The 7064-nt window shown below is 32.3% G+C and overlaps 1 protein-coding gene across 1 annotated transcript in view; it reads left to right on the top strand.

Moving 5' to 3' along the window:
• Window positions 1–261: 261 nt before the first annotated feature.
• LOC110994587 overlaps window positions 262–7064 on the top strand; it is a 44121-nt gene continuing 37318 nt past the window's right edge. Inside the window, exon 1 of the mRNA XM_022261326.2 lies at window positions 262–414. The gene's annotated coding sequence lies outside the window, so the exon portion shown is untranslated. The remainder of the gene's footprint in view (window positions 415–7064) is intronic.

The following is a 7064-nucleotide window of genomic DNA, read 5'->3' as shown; positions in this document are numbered from 1 at the left end:
AATAAGTCCTTTCGTTTGGGATTAGGTTTACAAATCAAAATCACAAATCCATATCTGACGTCAGTGACAAGCCTTTGAATTTGGGACCCCATTCAGCGAAATTTCGCCGCCTACAAACTCTTCCTAGCTGAAATGATTCTTACGTGATTTACCCTCCCTTTCTGGCATACAAGAAAAGTGATTTTCCCGCTCCCTCCGACACCCACTCACAAGCTCACTCCTACGTGTCAGCGCTTTCAGACCTCCAGTCGAACCCTCGCCGCGGAACAGCGCTCACGTCATGACAATAAAATAATCGCTTTTAATTCGAATATAAGAAATGAAATTTTGACGTTGACAATAAAAGAAAAAAAGGAAAAAATTGAAATTATTACAATAAAAAACATTTGTTGGTGACTGAACGCAGCGTAACAGGTGAGTGAAATCTCTTAAGCAACTAAGTTCATACTTAAAGAAATGTCGTTGGAATGAAGATATATTCTTGCATTTGATTTTAAAAATAAAAAACCTTTATTAATATTTAAATGACTTGGATACATTTACAGTTAAACTATTCACTATTTTGTTATAAAAACCTTAACTATTTTTCAAGGTTTCCACCGCACAAGGCATAAGAACAACCAGATCCCTTACTATGTTTGTAACGAATCTCTAAAGAAATAAAATTGAAATTGAATTCTGGCAATTACATATATCTTTAATGTTATATAATAAAAAGTCTACACAATAAATTATCCTTGGACATAAGCTAGGTATACATTACTTTTATGGGAATATAGTATATAAACTTAACTTACACATATTTTTCAATAAATTAAACGTTACGATAATAGTTTCAAAGTACCTTAAAATACTTTTTTGTATATTGAAACTGTGAAGAACTATTAGCTAAACAAGGTCTCTCAAAACTGATCGTATTTTCAAATTTAACCGAAAAGTAAACACATCTTGAGGCTTTTAAGCGCCTTCTTATTTTTTATTAACTATTAACTACTATGACTAATTAATTACTGACATATATAATTCTCAATCGATGTTGCCAGACAAATAAACACAAACACTTCCGTAATTTGATCGTAAAATCTACACGTAACAGGTATGTGGCTGTAAAAACGATTTTATTACAGAAATAAATTTATATAGAAAGCACTTTAAATAAAATTAATATGTAATAGTTGGTTATAGAAATAGGGCTTTTTTCACGTCTTTCTTTTGCTATAGTGTAATCAAGTTTTTTCTTTCTTTCTTTCTATTATAATAGTAAGCGAAGCTACGTCTATAAAACATATGGGATCATCTCGTGACGCATGTAACTACTTTTAGTATTATAGAGCTTTTAGAGTTTTATTTGAATATGGTTTTTGAACGGTTATGTTTTACAAATCTGCGTCACAACACACAAACATCAGACGCAATTTTGTGATTTAAAATTGTTAGGTGCGTTGTCGTACGCAGTCACTTCACATAAACTTCAATTATTCTAACAAATACCTTATTAATTATTAATGACTTTTAGATACCTATTTTAGAGCAGAAAAAGAGAAATACTTAATCCTAAGAAATATTTGTATATGAAACTTAGATAATAATTATATTAGTGATTTTCTACAAATTATAATTTTCTTGTGTAGAAAGTTTCTTTAACCACACCATGCCACACCTTCTTTCGATGGGAAACGTTTTAGGAATTTTTGCCCGTCACGCCCTGTCTTCGATTTGTATTTGGAATGTCCGCGTAATGAGAACGGTTTATGCGAAATTTATTGCGTGTGCGCAACCGACGTGCGTCTGTTGTTGTTACGATTTACGTCAAACATTAACGTATTTCCACTTCCATCCCGTACAAGAGCCGATTTGATTTATATTTTGCTTATTAGACGATTAAAAAATACCTGAATTGTTTATTATCAGCTTACAACGTAATTTATTATTTTGCAGCGAGTCTGACTAGGCTATACCAGTTTTCGTAACATTAAAATAAAATAAAAATCATAGTATTTTACCATGCGACGGGCAGTCTTATCACTAACATGCGATCTCTTCCAAGAAAAAAATGCTAATGGTATATAACAAAAACCTACAAAATTAAAATTACGAGTAACACAAAACTTATGCAATTACCGATTAAAATAAAATAAATTTAAAACAAAGATTTGTCCTCTAGCAGCAGAAGGCATGAATTTCGAGCACGCACTAACATTCCCGTGGGAACAATACGCAAATACATAAGTCGAAATAACTTACATTACCGCAATCACGATTACAGTCACCAATAATAGCACCCGTTCACGAGTATAGCGCATGGTCATCCATCGGCCCCCTCGCCATATTTTAGGGAGAAAGTCAACCCGACGCATGGACACCACTCCACGCAATGACATTTTAGCGAGCATGACCATCTTCGCTGTTCATTAACTACAATGTAATACAAAAGAATAAGGAAATACAGGAATTCCAAAAGTCACGTTTCAGCAAGATAGGATATGTTTAAGAAATGTTTATGTAGAAGAACCTAAACGAATTGCCCAAATACGAGGATTTGTGTGATGGAATTTGCTAAAAGCATCGCGTAATTACATTTTTTTTTTCTTAATATGTGTACGAGTATACAATTATTAGCAACTATGCATTTCTTAATCAATTAGATAACGAAATTGGATTTGATTTGAGAACTGGCAGGAAATGTAAAATTAAATTCATTTAATATTTCTTTTTTTTTGACGTTCATAAGTGTACATTATGTTACCTATATGAATAAATAAATTTTGACTTTTGACTTTTGGATATATAAAATATAATATAATAAAATAACGTATTTCAAACATATCAGCAGCATTATCAAAAAAAAATTCTAAACAAAATAGGATTAATTCAAAAAATATTTTCATTTTTACCATTCGAAACTATGAAAGCCCTCTATTTTATTCGGTAATTGAAACTCTGTTAATATTAATGGGTAAGTTGATACTAGTTATTTTCATTCATAAATAAACTTTGGTCAAAATATTTTTTGATAATGCTCGGAGTGTTATTATTTTTGGGATTTTATCGACTAACTTTGGGACAGCGTTTTGCGACTTGTTTTATAAATTCGTATCTTATTTTGTGTGATTCTTACTTGAATATATAAGTAAAGTATGTTAAAGCAGTGAGTAGTTATGGCTTCAGGGTGCGACCCTCATACCTGAGGTCATAGGTTCGATCTTCGGCTGTGCAACAATTGATATTTTCTAGGTGCACATTTAACATTCGCTGAAACGGTCGACAGCGTGTATCAAGCACAGGTTGCTAATCACCTACTTTCCTATTAGATTGACAAATGATCATGAGACAGATGCAGAAATCTGAGGCCTAGACCTAAAAAGGTTGTAGCGCTACTCATTTATCTAATTCTTACATACAGATAGTTAAAAGTCGTCGTCTATATACGTACATGCCTATTGATTTTGGAAACCCGACTACTGATTGAAAAAAAAAAAATTATAGCAATATTAATAGAATTCATTTCACAAAATATATTAATTCCATTTTATATTAAAATAAATATTCAAGTAATAACCTGTTTTGTAAATGAGAATTCTTTGTTTTCGCTTTTCTTACAGACATTTAATTGACAGGAATGTCTTCGTTAATTAAAAGAAGGGTCTTTACTGAATCAGCCTGAATTCTCATTAAATATTTGCTAAAAGGAATTTAAAACGTTTCTCTTGTCACATTCTAATGTGTCTTCACTTTTATTTTCGTCGTATGTTATGTAGAATGTTATGTATGTGTTATATAGAAAGAAAAAAAATATGTTTTGTAGAAAATGTAGCGTACTTTAATGAATTAATAGGCAAAAGAGGCAAAATACAGAACGGACACAAGAGAAAAGCTAACCCATCGACTATTACATATAACCAAAGCATTAAATATTCTTTGATCTATTTTTAGACGTTAAAGTACGGTAAGGGAGATTTTTATTTCACTCGTAAATGGAGAATATTTTTATCTTCTGATATGTATAATATATATTTTAACAGTGCTCAAATACACCTGTAACTCACAACCATGGTGCGTTTAAACCTGAACTGTTAGCTTAATAAGTTTTGAAGAATTGCTCATTAGAAGGATGTGAGTATGATTTCTGTTATGTTATCGTAAAGAGATAAATTACGAAGGAAAAAGGAATGATAAAAATGTACTATATATCTAGAAAGGAAAATAATCTGGTAGTAGTCCAAGTCCTCTGGAGGCTTGATGTTATGAAGTGAAATCGACCGCCGCTACTCATACCCTCAGCGAAGACTAATAAAAAACGGCAAACATGACACAATGCATAATATGCAATGAATGCATAGATTAATAGGCGTTTTTTATGAACTGATGTAAAGTCTGCCTTACCTCATTGGAGTAATCTGTATTGTGTTTTGCAAGAATGGAGGGATGAGTGAGGTGAATGTCGGTTTGGTTTTCAAACCGTTGATCTTATTCGTCCCTTTTTTAAACACTGGGTGGACTGATGGTGGAAATAGCTTTCCTATCCGCTTGTTCAGATTCACTCTGGACAAGCTTTGGGAGTTACCTGAATCAAATCAAACTTATGATGAGACACGTAGTTAAGGAGAAAAGAAGGATCGGGACAGCGAGCTAATATAAAGTTTTGAAGATTTTTACCTGGTAGGAGTAATGGCGTTATTATGGCATTCGCGTTGGCGGGGGTAAGGATAGGGCTCAGCTGTTATCTGCCTCCGCCCATTGGCGAGCTGAAGGCATCAGGTTTTTGTGGATAGGGTTTTAAATATTAAATTTGAATCCCACATAATCCCTGCTGCTTAAAATAAAAAAACGCTTTTATAGTTTTCTTTTAGTAAAATTTTAATAATGATCTTATTAAACTTAGCGTAAATTACAAAAAATAACTTCGATTACTGGCAAAATAATTATTATTATTTTCTATTGGTAGGTATTTTATAATTACTGAGCGCAAAATAAAATTAATATATGGGGTTCGATTACAGAGGAAATAATCTCATCAATGTGATCGCTGAATAGCGCTTGAAACGTCCAGTTGTGAAAATAATAAGGAATGAAATAAAAAAAGGTTTAAGTCAAAACTCTGAATTAAACAATTGTTTTAAACATAAAACGTGTTAGAAATAAGATGAGAGAGAGAACGTGTTTAAAACTAGCTGATTTAACTCTCGCTTAACTAATTTTATTAAGTAAGATAATAATTAAGTCTCGCTGACGACGCGTCGGGAATTAAGATGGATTAACATTAAACCTACTCTCATTTAGAACAACGACCGCCATTTTGTTTTATTTTCGTGGTTTTTGATTCAAAGTAAAACAATATTCAAGTCCTTTGTACGCACATAGACAAATATAAAGTTGTATTCACTGGTCTTTCCTTTTAAAAGTGAACACTATTTGATAGTAAAAATCCCTATTATACTTTTAAATAAATAAGTAATTTATGTTTATCATTAGCATGAAGATTAATACATTCCTTATGTATATACTATTGTAGACAAATGTATATATTTTTTTATTTTGTTAACGTTACAACCTACTATAACCATAATTGACTATTCTCTATTATTTATTATCTTTTGTCGATCCGAAGTGGTGGAGGCCTGAAGACCTGTAACACAGGTGCACAACCTTTAGCAGGCATCAGTCTCACATAAACAATAACTATCCCTCAAAAGAAGAATGACAATTATTTACATACATTAATAGTTGTAACTTATCATGTATGAAGTTTTGTGAAGATTTTGTAAGAAAATAAATAAAGATTATTATTATTATTATTAATGCAATAACAAAATAAAACCTTACCTTTTGAATAAATCAATGTATCGAATACCTTCGATAAATTTACTTATTTTTACTTAAAGTACGCGTTTATTTCTAATTTCAATGTGTTTTTATTAGATAAAGGTTTCAAAGGGTCATTAAATTGATTCGAAGTACTAATCAAAAAGTTGGAGACAGTAAATTGGATCCATTAGGTCTGAGGCTCGAGGGAGATAAGTGGGAATGTGTGAAGTAAGGTCATGAACAATGCTAACGCAATCAATGTTGCTAATGTACTCGTGAGGGTCGTAGGGTTGATGCCATGGTAATTAACTTACTACACATAGTAAAAGTTTATTCCAATAAATCAACGTATCATTTGAATATTTTGTTTCGAGTAAACAATTGGATTGACGCTAGGACCTGCTTCAATGTGAATTATTTGTATCTCGATTTGGTTCGATTAAAGAGGTATTCAGGAATAAATTGCCACATTCCAGCAATATCATATACTTATTAATGAACAGCGGCTAATTAATAAATTTCATTTCGAACAATTTACCATACTTTTACAAAAATTTATGTCATTCGTTTTTTTATTAAACAGTCTGGGTCAGTTTATTGTTTCGTGCATTGCAGTATGAACTCCTATTAGTGAAGGCCTCCTCCTGAAGAATCTGTTTTTTTGCTTCATCCATTTATATCCGGCCTGGTAAGCTTTCTTACTCAACACTCGCTTGCCAAACAAGAGTTTACCAAAATTTAGCAATATTATTATTGACAATTATTCATATTAGGCTATTGCATAGATTTTATCGCTGGCATTGAGCGCGGCCACCGAATCAAGAAATTCCGTAACGAAAATAACCTAACACACTATGACGTAATAAAGGTGCGCCCAATATGCATTAGAGCAGGACAGAACGCTTACTGCGTGTCACATCTCTCTGACGAGATCGGTAACGTTAACTTAACGTAAGCGCGGCCGGTACTCGTTAGGCACGAGACAGACTAGATAGGCTTGTTAGTCTGAGTCTGGTAGATTGAATTAATGTCAAAGAAAAAGAATACTGCATAAATAAAAAATAAATAAAATAAATTATAATTGCATAGGTTGATAAAAAATACTATGCAATAGCTTTATCGCGGCTGTCCCCGAGTGCCACACGTTTCTTTTTTAAACGGTTTTATTTAGCTCACCCCGTTTGTTTTCGCATTCTTTTTTCTTGGGTCAAATTTAGTAATTCAAATTTCACCATCTTCCTGTCAACCGATTAATCTGA

This window comes from Pieris rapae, chromosome 18 (genome assembly GCF_905147795.1).
Source record: "Pieris rapae chromosome 18, ilPieRapa1.1, whole genome shotgun sequence".
Classification (NCBI taxonomy): Eukaryota; Metazoa; Arthropoda; class Insecta; order Lepidoptera; family Pieridae; genus Pieris; species Pieris rapae.
The sequence above is the reverse complement of the archived record's forward strand: the minus strand, read 5'-3'. Positions and strand labels throughout refer to the sequence as shown.